This window comes from Colobus angolensis, unplaced genomic scaffold (assembly GCF_000951035.1).
Source record: "Colobus angolensis palliatus isolate OR3802 unplaced genomic scaffold, Cang.pa_1.0 Scaffold205, whole genome shotgun sequence".
NCBI lineage: Eukaryota > Metazoa > Chordata > Mammalia > Primates > Cercopithecidae > Colobus > Colobus angolensis.
In genome coordinates this window covers 5,661,039-5,672,896 of record NW_012115211.1, presented here as the reverse complement: position 1 = coordinate 5,672,896, position 11,858 = coordinate 5,661,039, and the positions used below count along the sequence as shown (strand labels likewise).

The window sequence follows — 11,858 nt, the reverse complement described above, 5'->3', positions numbered from 1 at the left end:
CCCGGACGCCCCTGCAGCCTTCGGGAGGAAGGGAGAGCGGAGGACACCGTCCCGGAGCCCTTCTCCAGCGTTCGCCGGCCAGAGGTCCGGCTTTGTGCCCCGTTGCCCTCTTTCTGCGTGTTCCTGATTGTGTGCCTTTTCCACACCACCCTCCCTCGTCCCTCACTCACTTATTCCCCACCCCAGGTATCCATAAGCTCCATTCTTGCAGGGGACCCCTAACCCTCCCCTTCCCACCACCTGAGGCCCTGGGCTCCTGTGTACTCTCTACAGCCCCAAAGGGAGGGATGACCCCCTCCCCAGCCCCTGCACACCTGGATCCTTCTACTGCCACCTGCCACAGACGTTCTTAGCCAGTCAGAAAGCTGCTGTGCCTAGGACCCAGCACTCCTTGCCGTCACCCTCTCTCCTCCTCCAGAACCCAGAACCCCAGTCTGGCAAAAGGCGCTTTTCCAATACTGAGCTTTGGGAACAATTTGACCCACTTCCCAAAATGCTGGTCCCAGGCCAGCCATGCTTTTTGGTGGAGACACCTGTCTTGTCTGCCAGGAGATATTCTCTGTCAAAATGGACCAGCCCGTCCGTGGGTCCTCTTCCAAGCTGTTCCTACTCTCTAGCCAATGTCCTCAGAGACCAGGGCCAAGATCTTTGTCATTTAAGGCCTCCAAAGCTATTTCCCCACCCATCCCCAGAATTCCCCCAGCCACTGTTTTGGGAGTGCCAGGTCCAGAACTGATGGAGCAATCTTTCTGGGTACAGGGCCTGATGTCCTCTCCCACACCCTTGTTTACCTGCCTGCTCCCCAGGAAACCCAAGACAGGGTCATGAGGCTGGAGATTAGGGCCCTGATCTCCCCTGAAGCTCTGTGACCCTCCTTTTCTCCCTGTTAGAAACTTTCCTCTCTGTCACCAGTCACTATCTCCTCTAGATGGGACCTTGGCCATCTGCACAGTGTCGAGTGCCCAGGGCACCGAATGCTGATCTGGGACCCTGGAAGGCTGGGACTTGTACTGGGGCAGCAGGGGGAGAGTGGCTGCTAGCCAGGTCTGGGCTTGAGTACCAGGGTTCTTTGGGTGGATCCTTGTCGGCTTTCACTGATCTCCGGTTGGGGTTCGAGGGCTTGCTTTGCAGTGGAGACAGGAGGCAGAGCAGGGGCTGTTTTCCCTGCATGCTTCTGACTGTCTTGTGTTGCTATGGTGACAATTTTGCCTGTCTTCCTCCTTCTGACTCTTCTGGGAGCTGGTTTTTATTGGTCCGTTGTCCTGTCTTTCATGGCTCTAATTTCTCCTTTCTACTTGCTCTGAAATAAACAGTCATAAACATGGGCGCTGGGCCCAGGCTGGGGGTTGGCAGAACTTCACCTCCTGCTGGCCCTGGGTTCCTGTGAGGGGAGAGTGGGAAAGCGAGGTGGAAACAGACCTGCCCACATTCCCTCCTGCCTCTGGGCTCTGCCTCTGGGAAGAGGCACGGGTTTGGGCACATAGTGGGCGCATACTGCCTTGGTGCTAAAAATAGATACCAAATGTGGCGAAGGACCTCACTGGTGTTATTTCCTTTCACCTTCACAATAGCCCCGTGGGGCAGGGGCTCTTTCCACTTTGCAGATGAGGAAACTAAGCTTAGAGCAAGTGAGTTATTTCCCTAAGGTGACATTGATTTGAGCACACAGTCAGCCCTCAGTTTTGGTTGAATGAATGGAAAAGTGATGAAGCTGACATGCATGCATCCCTGTTGGACTCCCTGGTCCTGTCCCAGAGGGATCACAGGGACTTCCTTAGTCCAGCTGCCTAAACCCACACTACAGGAGGCTCTTTGGAAGGTGTCTCCACGTTTTCTGTCCCTGCTGGACTTCTGTGGAGGGAGCTGCCAGGAAGCTGTCTGGAGTGTCCCAAGTGTACCCTTGACCTGAACTGTTGAGGACCCCCGCTGAGAGCAGAGCAAAGCCACTTGTGACTTCCTGTTTTTACTCAGCACCAAGAAGAATTCAGTTTGCGTTTACTCCCAGGCCTAGATGCAACTGGATAAGTCAGGGATCCAGAGCCAAGTAGACCCTTCCAAGCCAGCCCTAGGCAAGGAGTTCATAGCTCCCCAGGGCCATAAGGGCACCCACCGTCAGCTGTCAGTGACACTCTCCAGTGAGGCTGTTCCTTCCCTTCCCTGGTGTTTTTTTCTTCAGTACATTCTCTTCTTTTCCATTCCCTGCTACTCCCTTCACATTGCCATGCTCTAGGTTTGTTAAAAATAAGCTGAGCATGTATTATGGTAGCACGCAAAAAACAGAGAATCAGCAGCTTCAGTGTCGAATGTTGGCCCTGAGAAAGTCAGTTCTCTCATATAGCCTCAGTTTCTCTGTCTTTAAAATGGGGTTGACAGTATCTATCCTATTGGCCACATTTTCTTGTTCTTTTAGGATGGCATAGAATAGCCTACAGGGAGTGTTTTGAACACTTTGAAAGGCGGAAGGACCCCTAATGTCCTAGTTCTATTGGGAGATCTCAATCTTAAAGAGAGCCCTGGACCACTGTCCAGAGATTGAAAACCAATTTAGGAATAATTAAGCTGTAAAATCTCGGAGTTAGAGGCATCCTCTAGAGGCATTTTGCCCAGCCTTGATGTTGAATCCTTTAATTTATTTATGTACCTTGCATTTATTGAGTATCTGCTCTGTACCAAATATGGTTTTGGGAACTAGGGATTCAAAAAATGAACAGTATTTCTGTTTTCAGAAAACAACTTAGTCATGGAAAAAGATCCTTGTAATACAGTTAGAGAGGTGGTATGATAAAAGGAAGGTCAGGCTGATGTAGGGCCCAGAGATGGCCACTTGACTAGGTCACCTATGAGGGTTAAATCAGGTGATTTGTGCTTTGGGGCTTAAATACATTTGTTCTTCCACTGCTTACTTGAGGAGCAATGGAGTGATGGTTGGAGAGCCACACATCAGCCCTTGTGAGCAGGGTAGGGGAGAGAAGCATGGCAGGGAGCCAGGGCTGCCTTTCTCACTGAGTTTTGACTCATCCTGTTATAGAAGCCTCCGGTTCCCACTTCATCATGGTTAAAATCTTGTCTCAGGAGCTGCATGAATTACCTGACAAGGCATCATGGTGATTGGAAAGAAAGTGGTCTTAAGATTCAGGCATGAGTTCAAACCCCACTACTGCTTTTTCTTAACTGTGGTTGAAGGTACATCTAACCTCTCTGGGTCTCAATTCTTACATCTGAGAAATTGCAATGATTATACTTGCCTTCTAAGATTTAAATGATCTTATGTATTTAAAGGGTCTGGCATGGTGCCCGCCTCACAGTAGACTTGCTGTTATTTAGTTATATTGATTAGAAAAGCGTTCTCAGTTACTGGACCTCTGGGTCCCCTTAAAACCATGGTACAAAGCTCTTTGGATGAATTCTAGCCTTTGGAGATCCATTCATTATCTGAGAAGGTTGAAAATTGCCCATTCTCAGGCTCCTAGCATTGCTGGTTAATTTTCAAGTTATCTCTCACTAGATAAGCTATGTTCTGCAATACCACAACAATGCACGAATCACCAACACTTTTTTTTTCAAAGGAGAACAAATTTGAAGTGGCAACAAACGCCCTGCGTTTTGGAAACATATTCTGTGAGAATACTTTAAAATGAATGCCTCCTATTTTTTACTCTGAGCACTTTGAACTTCTTTTTTTTAAGTTACTATAAACATTAATAAACATTTTTCTCAATTATCACTATAATTCTGTGACATTAGTATTATTGTCCCCATTTTACAGTTAAGAAAATGGGGAAAGGTACAGTCCCTTGCCTCGTGTCTAGAAGCTAGGAAGTGGCAGGACCAGAATTTAAAGCTAGGTTCTACTTGCTCTTTGTGCTGTAGTACACAGTCTTGTCGTTTCCTTGGCTGGCATGTCAGTGACCTAAAATAATTGTGTTTGGAGAATGCAGGCAGATTTTAACAGGGGTGGAACTGGTCAGTGTTGTAACTCAGTCTCTTAGTAAATATTTAGAGTTTATTTGCTCTCACCACAGCCTTAAGAATTGCTTCTGCGGTTGGCTGAGATTTTATTTCTAAAAGTGATGAATAGAAGAGGAGTTTGACACATCTGAGTTAAGGGAAAATGTTTGATGATGCTAGAAGTAGCTTCCTTTGCACGAGAATGGATTGCTGATTTGTCACTGAAATAAACTGAACCTTTAAGCAGGCCAAGATTTTATGATTGAACTTATGAAGGGAAAGCATAACAGTTGCTTTCCAGGGATACAGAGACAGGAGAAACAAGGTCAGAACATGTGGGTGGATGGCTCTTCAAATACAAAGGTGATTTGGATTCAGTTTATTTATTTTTTCTTTTTTTGAGACAGGGTCTCGCTCTTTCGCTCAGGCTAGAGTGCGGGGGTGCCATCGTGGCTCACTGCAGCCTCGACCTCCTCAGCTCAAGTGATTCTCCCACCCCAGCCTCCTGAGTAGCTGGAACCACAGGTGTGCACCACTAAGATCTTTTCATTTTTTGTAGAGGTGGGGTTTTGCCATGTTGCCCAGGCTGGTCTTGAACTCCTGGGCTCAAGTAGTCCTTCTACTTTAGCCTCCCAGGTTGCTGGGATTCAGTCTGTCAGTATAGCTTTCACCTAGGAAGTTGGAGGGATTGAAAAGCAGTTATAGAATTGCTCATTAGCCTTTCTCGGGTAATTTAGAAGCCTAATTTCCCTGGCTTAAGAACCCCATTTGCCCCACGAATCCAAGTGCTGAAAATGGGTGCCATGTTTCCCAGCAGTGTGTTTACCAGGTCCAGCTGAGCACTGCAGACAGATGCGTTTCTATTTGCAATTATCTCAGGGCCTGAGTCTGGTGTCTGCTTATTTAATGACTTCACTTTCTAATAAAAATTCTGTATGGCATAGATAATTAGATTTTTTAAATGAAACTGGGGAAATGGAGTGCCCCAAAGAGTTTAATTGCAGTTTTATGATGGATCAAGAGTAAATGAGATTATTCATTTGACAAATACGTACAGGGTGGGTTCCTGCCCTGTGCTGTGCTAGGATACAGTGATCAACATGACGTTACCCTGCCCTCAGGTAGCTCTCCCTCCAGGGGAGAATCAGGGGAGGAAACACATGGCCAAGTGGAGCATGGTCAGTGTTATACAGAGTGTAGTGTGCTGGGGGAAGAGGGAAGCATTGTTTTGACTCTTACTGCAAGAGAGTCAATTTCCCTCCACATAGGCGCTCTCCGTGGAGCACCTGAATTACACCTGATGTTGCACAGAGAGGGAGTACGAAACAGAAACACGCATGTCCTGGAAGGCTGCCCACCTAAACTCAGCTGTCAGCTGCAGTCCTCACTTCCTCATAAGGGAGGAGCAGGTCTCTCTGCTTCAGTTTCACTGCTGGTGGAATCGGAAGGCTGGATTTGATGACTTGAAAGTGCCTTTCCACATCTAGCCTGATGACTCTAATAAGCTCATGGGCTCATTTCCTCTACTGACAGGTGAAGAGGCAAAATCTAGCTGTTTTAGTTAGCAGGGTTGCCAAGAGAGAGCTGGGATACAGAGAACCAAGTGTGTTTTCAAGGAATCCTCTTAAGGAGGTGAGAAGCCCTGTTTTCCTTCCCAGAAAGGAAACCACTTTCTGGCTGAGCATCCCGATAAAAGGCTGATGACAGTGGGAAGAGATAAGCAGAGACATAGGAGTGGCACAGAGGCACAAGCTTACTCCCGTATTCCAGAGCCTTCACCACAGTGAATGCAGAAGAAGGTTGACCTCACAGATGCCTTGGTTACTGCAATGTGCTCTTCTGTTTTAAGTTAATGTTGTTTTTTTAAAATCATTATTTAAGTTTGATGATTCCTGAATTTCAAAATTAAATGCACAATCATTTTTTGATCATGAGGAACAATGAGTGACACACGCTTATCCCAACACTCTTCAAGTTCTCTCCTTCGCATTGGCAACCAGATGCAGGTCTTTCCAGCCACAACGATGAGGCTGGGTCCCAGTCACCTCATGTGAGAAGCTTCGTGCTGTGGTCGGGGCAAGAGCAAGTGGAGAGTCCAGGAAGACCCGGGGTCTTGTAGTCGTGCTGCCAGCTCACAAGCAGCCTGGGCTTTGACAAGCTGTCTGATCTCCTGAGTCCTGTGTTCCTACTGAGCCATGTAGGGTATTGTCAGCAGGACAACGATAAACTTTTTGTACCCACTTTTAGCAATCTTCTGAAGAACTTTTGAAACAGATATTATCCCCATTTTATGGGTGAGGAAATGGAAGTCCAGAGGTGTTAAGGAATTTGCGGAATGTCACCTCATTAGAAAGGTGGCATAGCTGGTATCTGAAACCACATCTGTGTGCCTTCAAAGCCTGATCTCTCTGTACCGCCCACACTATAAATAAGAGCTATCTATATGTGAGGAGCGTGGAGTTAATTAGCGTGTGTCTTGGGTAGAACACTCATCTCAAAGAGGTGGTAAGTTTCTGCTAGCTAGAGGAGCCTCCATACCTTAAAACTGAATGAAGTATAGCTTGCGTTTCAAGTGCTTCCCTGTGCCTGGTGTGTCTGTGTTTGGCTGACGTCCTTCAGGGTGTCCTTTGCTCAGCCCACCTCCACGGAGGATGCCACCCAGAAGTAATGAGCTGAGCCTGCAGTGAGTGCAGCTTCTGGCCTTGCTGAGCTGTGGATGGCTCCCAGTCAAGGCAGGTGGTATCCAACTTACTTCTTAGGCCCTTCCTTGGGACAGCTTGCAGTCCTGGGAAGGAACACAAGGTAACTATGTTCTCAGCTTACAGAGTGACAGGCATGCACGCTGATGCCTGCTCTTTCTCCTCTATTCCACAGAAACTGAGGGATTAGATAGGTAGGTAGATGGATGGAATAAAGAGAAAAGGAAAGGAGGAAGGAAAAGAAAAAAAGAAAAGGAAAGAAAGGGAAAGACAGGAAAAGAGGAAGAAAGAGAAACTGAGACCAGTGACTTTTCCAAGGCTGAGACAAGAACTCAGCTACCACAACTCTTTGAAATCCAGACAAGTGACATCTGCTCCTTGAAGTTCTGGAGCGAGTGTTTGGAAGCAAACAGACCTGGGTTGGATGGAATCTTGGCCCTTTCCTTGGACAAATTCCTTAAGCTTGCTAAGTTTTCCAGTTTGTGAACTAAAGTTAATAATGTTTGTGTCTCAGGAATATTGTGAGAAATATGTGCATTAAATATACATCCATCTTCCTTTTTGCCTGACCTTTGAATAAAATTTGTCTGTAAAGTTTTTGCTATGTCCTCTAGGTTCCTCTTTATTTGTTTTTCTGGGTGGGAAATGACGTGAAACTTCTCCTTTCTCTGACAACACATTCCTGAATTGTCCCTGAAAAAGCCCCACTTAGTCAACCCCTCTAGACTTCTCTTTCTAGCTTTTGAGCTTTCAATTTATGCCTGAAGAGAAACTAGCCACATTATTTCCTAGATTGTAACAAGGGTAATGATTCTCTCATCAGTATCAAGCACTGTACGTGAACTATATGATCAATCTCCTTATCCTAAGTCTTTTTCTTATTTTTTAAAAGTGTATTTTTTTTCTGGAATCTTGCAGTTTTAAATCCAGGTCCTTGAATACCTTCAGAAGTAATAAATGGGGTCATAAGCTATTTTTTTTTGACACATGCACATTTGCTTATTTTTAAGTCCAAAATCCAAAAAGCTCTGAAAATGGGAAGTTTATTTCATCATGCATTTGAAAGCAAAAGCTGGCCCAGAGACTCTATAACTTTTATGTATTACACTCAAGATGAATGAGGTTTTCAGCACAAAGATGAGTGTCCCAGACCCTGCTGGGCACGTACGTAATATATGGCTTATGCACTCTTCACCTTTCTAAAAGATGTTTCTGAATTTGGAAGCACATCTGAGTAAAGAGTCTCAAAGAAGGGTTTGTGGATCTTGCAAAAGGCCTAAAAGAACTGACTGTGTCGGCAAAATCCAGATGACACAAGTGAACATCCTACCTTTGGATATCAGAGGGTATGGTGACATGGCCCATCTCATGCTTATCAAAGACATTAGTGGCCATTTTTATATTTTGTCAATTAACTGAATTAAATAACCATGCTTGGCATAAAAACAAAACAAGAGCCAAAAAAAAAAAATTAAAAAACATGGGCTCTCAAATTTCACTGGAACAAAGTCATTTAAAAAAGAAAATTTCCTGAGAAGTAAAAATAAGCTGGGAATTTTTTATTGAGTGTGGCTTATAATTAAGTTTCGGTTTTGGCCTTGTGGGGGCATGGTAGAGGGAATTTTTAAATCTTACTCATCATTTTACCCGTGTGAGGAAGAGCCAGGGCTAGAAGAGTGAACATGGGGAAGTGAAAAGCCTCAGCTGAGTGTGAGAACGTTTTGGTTCTTATTTTGGGTCTGCTTTGGGGTTGTTAAGTGAGCCTGAGCTTGTCACTTCCCTTCCTTGGCCCCTAGGAACTGAGTGTCTAAGTAAATTACTTCTTCCTTTGTCTCTCTGAGAATTAAGACATGGAGGCTAGGACATCAAAAGCGGAGGAGAGTGGGAAGCACTGAACTCTCTGGCTGGCTGTACTGGTAACTTCTGCCAGCCCCAGGCTGACCTCTGGAGGGATATAGAAAGTTGCCCTGTGCTCTACTGGGTTCCCTCCTGGGTCTTCCTTTACTTCTTCCACAGCTCTAGTGTTTCTGCCCTTTGGCTGGTTTGCATCAGATGTATTTTGGCCCTGGTGCCTCTACTGCCATTCACACCACTGATGCTCACGAGGTCTTGTTGGCTGCTTGACCAAGCGTGGCCATTGGCCATGGCCTTAATGGCAATGGCCATTCCAGCGATTGCTCTGCATTTCTCTCCTGTGTTCTCTTTCTTTATATCTTTGTCTTTTGAGTTTATTATTAATGTATCATAATTCTGACATTTCCCAGATCAAAAGCTTAACATTTCTTTCAGAATCTGATGATGCTTAAAAATCAGCAGCTCCTCCTCTCTGAGGACCCACTGTGCCCTTCTGGAGGAGGGTCTCACCCACTCATAACCAGTGATAGCCATGTGGCTTCCACCATGGAGGAGTGACCTTAACAGGCAGGATCCTGAAGGCCTTTGGTTTGCATCGACTATTGGAACCACTAGGGAGCTGTAAATATGGTTCACATCAGGGCACATGGAGAAGAGGGTGCCTCTGGGGATGGCTGGCCCTTAGAAACTAGAGAGGCTTGGACTTGTGAATGTGTAAGTCTGATGTGTGTGGTTTGAATGTATGTGTGTTTATGTGTGGCTTGTGAGTGGGTGGGTGGGTGTGGATATGTGGATGTTTATAGCTGTGTGTGTATAGGTATGTGTGGGTGTGGGTGGTGTGAATATGGGTGTGTGTGTGTGGTTTGTGAGTGGGTGTGTGGGGGTGGATATGTGGATGTGTACAGGTGTATGTGTAAGTGCATACATGTGCATTGGGGGAATCCTTTTACTTCTAAGGAAGTGATGCAGAGGGCAGGAATCTGCCAGGCGCTCTCTGGACAAGGCTCTGCCCTGGGCTTTGTGTAGCTCACAGGTGGAACTGACTACTCAGATGCCCCTGCAAGCCAAGGGACCTTTTATCTTTCAAGGACCAGTGACCAACAAGAAAGGCAATTCTGACATTAACTGGCAGAAAACAACTGAATTACATTTCTTAGGGAGAAATATCCAATTTTACTGCTTCAGAAACATAGAACCCTGTAAATCCTATGCTACACATTTTAAAAACACCCAAATCATTTGCACATGCGACTTTAGAAATAAAAATAAGTGAAAGAAAAACCCAATACAGGTTAAAAAAAAAAAAAAGGACCAAGAACGCATTCAATTTTATGTAATAGTCAGTTGGAGAAAGTAGGAAAAAGATTATGAAAGAGAAAAGAAAGGGAGGGGGCAGGAGAAGCACTGAGGGAGAAGCTGTGCTGCAGCTGTCTGAGCCCCTGTGTGACCAGGCCGTGCTCCAGCTGCCGCACATTTGTAACTCCTTCATTTACAACTCCTTCAGGTTCAAGTTCTTTAGGGTTAAACCCAAGCAGGGCTTAGCAGAGTTGAGACACTGGATGTGAGGGAGAAGGAACAGAAGAGGATGTGAAAGACTGTTGCAGTTTTGCTTAGCAAACTGTGGAGGATCCGGAAGACCATGTGGGCAGTGGAGCGAGCACTGTCCAAGGACTCCCCTGGGTATAAGCCTAGCTCTGCCACTGACCCTCTGCCTAACTTGCTGTAAGCCCCCTTCCCTCCCTGAGCCTCAGTTCCTCCATTTTTAACAAGTGTGTTTGACTAGATGAAGTTTAAAGCCATTCCTGGGTTGGTGAGGCAAGCCCACACACTGGGCCCCACACTCCAGGCCCAGAGGCATTCTCGAGATGGAGAGGAGATTGTTCAGCTCTGGCTTGCAATTACTGAAGCCAAGAGCCCTCTTCCCCATGGTTCTGAATTGGGGTTTCCTCTTTCATCGCTCGGGGTAAGCAAGTGAGCTTCTGCGGTTGTGGATGAAATGCTAAGTTCATATTTCCTATTTTTTCTCCCTTTAAAACATCTGTGTGTCAAGGCCTTGTCCCTCTTTCTGCTTTTCACACTGCATGTCCAGTAACCTGCTAGTAAGGTCATGGGTTGTGTAAATTTATCTGTTAAACCTCAGATTCAGGAAATAGATCGAGTAGCTCATAAAAACTAAAATAGCTACAGTGTGATCGTTATTTGTGGTATATGAATGTGAGTTTTTTTTTTCTAACCAGTGACTTATAGGTTGTCCAGTCCAGACATGACCCTTAATTTTTCATAGTATTCCCAAATTTTTAATTATGTTAACAACAGTGAATTAGGCTATTCAGCATACATTTAGCACCTATTCATTCTAACTATTTGGATAGTATTTTTGTATACATTTTTTCATCCCACAGGCACCTTCTAAGGTGGTATTTTCATTTCTCTTTTAAAGATAAAGACAATGAAGCTAAGAAGGTTTTTTAAAATTTGCTTTAAGACATAGGACTGAAAAGGGCTGAAAATGGGGCACCAGGATTTGGTTGAAGTCTGCCTGGCTCTAAAACTTCTACACGTTTCCATACCACACAGCTCACACTGCTTCCGGGCCACAGTTTTATTTGATTTTTTAAGAAAATAAAATCCTTTTTCCTGCCATGACTGGAGTCTCTTAAGCCTCAGAAAATATGATCATAGCTTGATTTCTTATCCTTTTTCCAGAATGGTGCCCCATGGCACTCCCTACCTTAATGTAAATTTCATTCAAATAGTATATGGTGTTTCTGCTTAACAAACTTTGACCATGTATTCCTGAAGTGTCAGACAGTTTTCTGGATACTTCCAGATGTGTCATTCAATGGAAGAAGAAGTTGTGCTCTTTATTAGATAGAGAGCAGAACCAAGACTCGGAGAGATGCAAACATTGTGGCTTGCTTGGTGAATCAATGATTCACAGGCTGCAGTTTTATAGAGCGCTTGGGTTTTGCCTTGCCCTGGGACAGAAACACTCCTTGTTGAACCAGGAGATCAAGCTGACCCACCAGCTCCCACCTCACAGGGCCGGGCTTCCCCAGTATCTGTCTGCTGGTCGTAACTCAATCTGCTGGCTGTGGAGAAAGGCAACGTCCTCTTGTCTCTTCCCATGTTGTTTCAGCCTGCTCCACTATTGGCTCAGTTTAGCTCACCCACAGTCCTTTTCCAGTTTCATGGCTCATCACAGACTTGCAAATACTATGCGTTAGCTTCGTATTACAGAAGAGAAAATGGTAATGTGATTTACCCAGAATCACACATGAGCTACATCCTCTTTTCAAAATACCCTTTCTTTGCTTGGACAGACCCTTTGAGATTCGCTTCTGGTATAACATTCGC

At 45.3% G+C, this 11,858-nt stretch overlaps 1 protein-coding gene across 1 annotated transcript in view; it reads left to right on the top strand.

Moving 5' to 3' along the window:
* The window catches only part of FAM49A (family with sequence similarity 49, member A), a 110,915-nt gene that overhangs the window by 744 nt on the left and 98,313 nt on the right, over nucleotides 1-11,858 (top strand). The window lies entirely within an intron of this gene.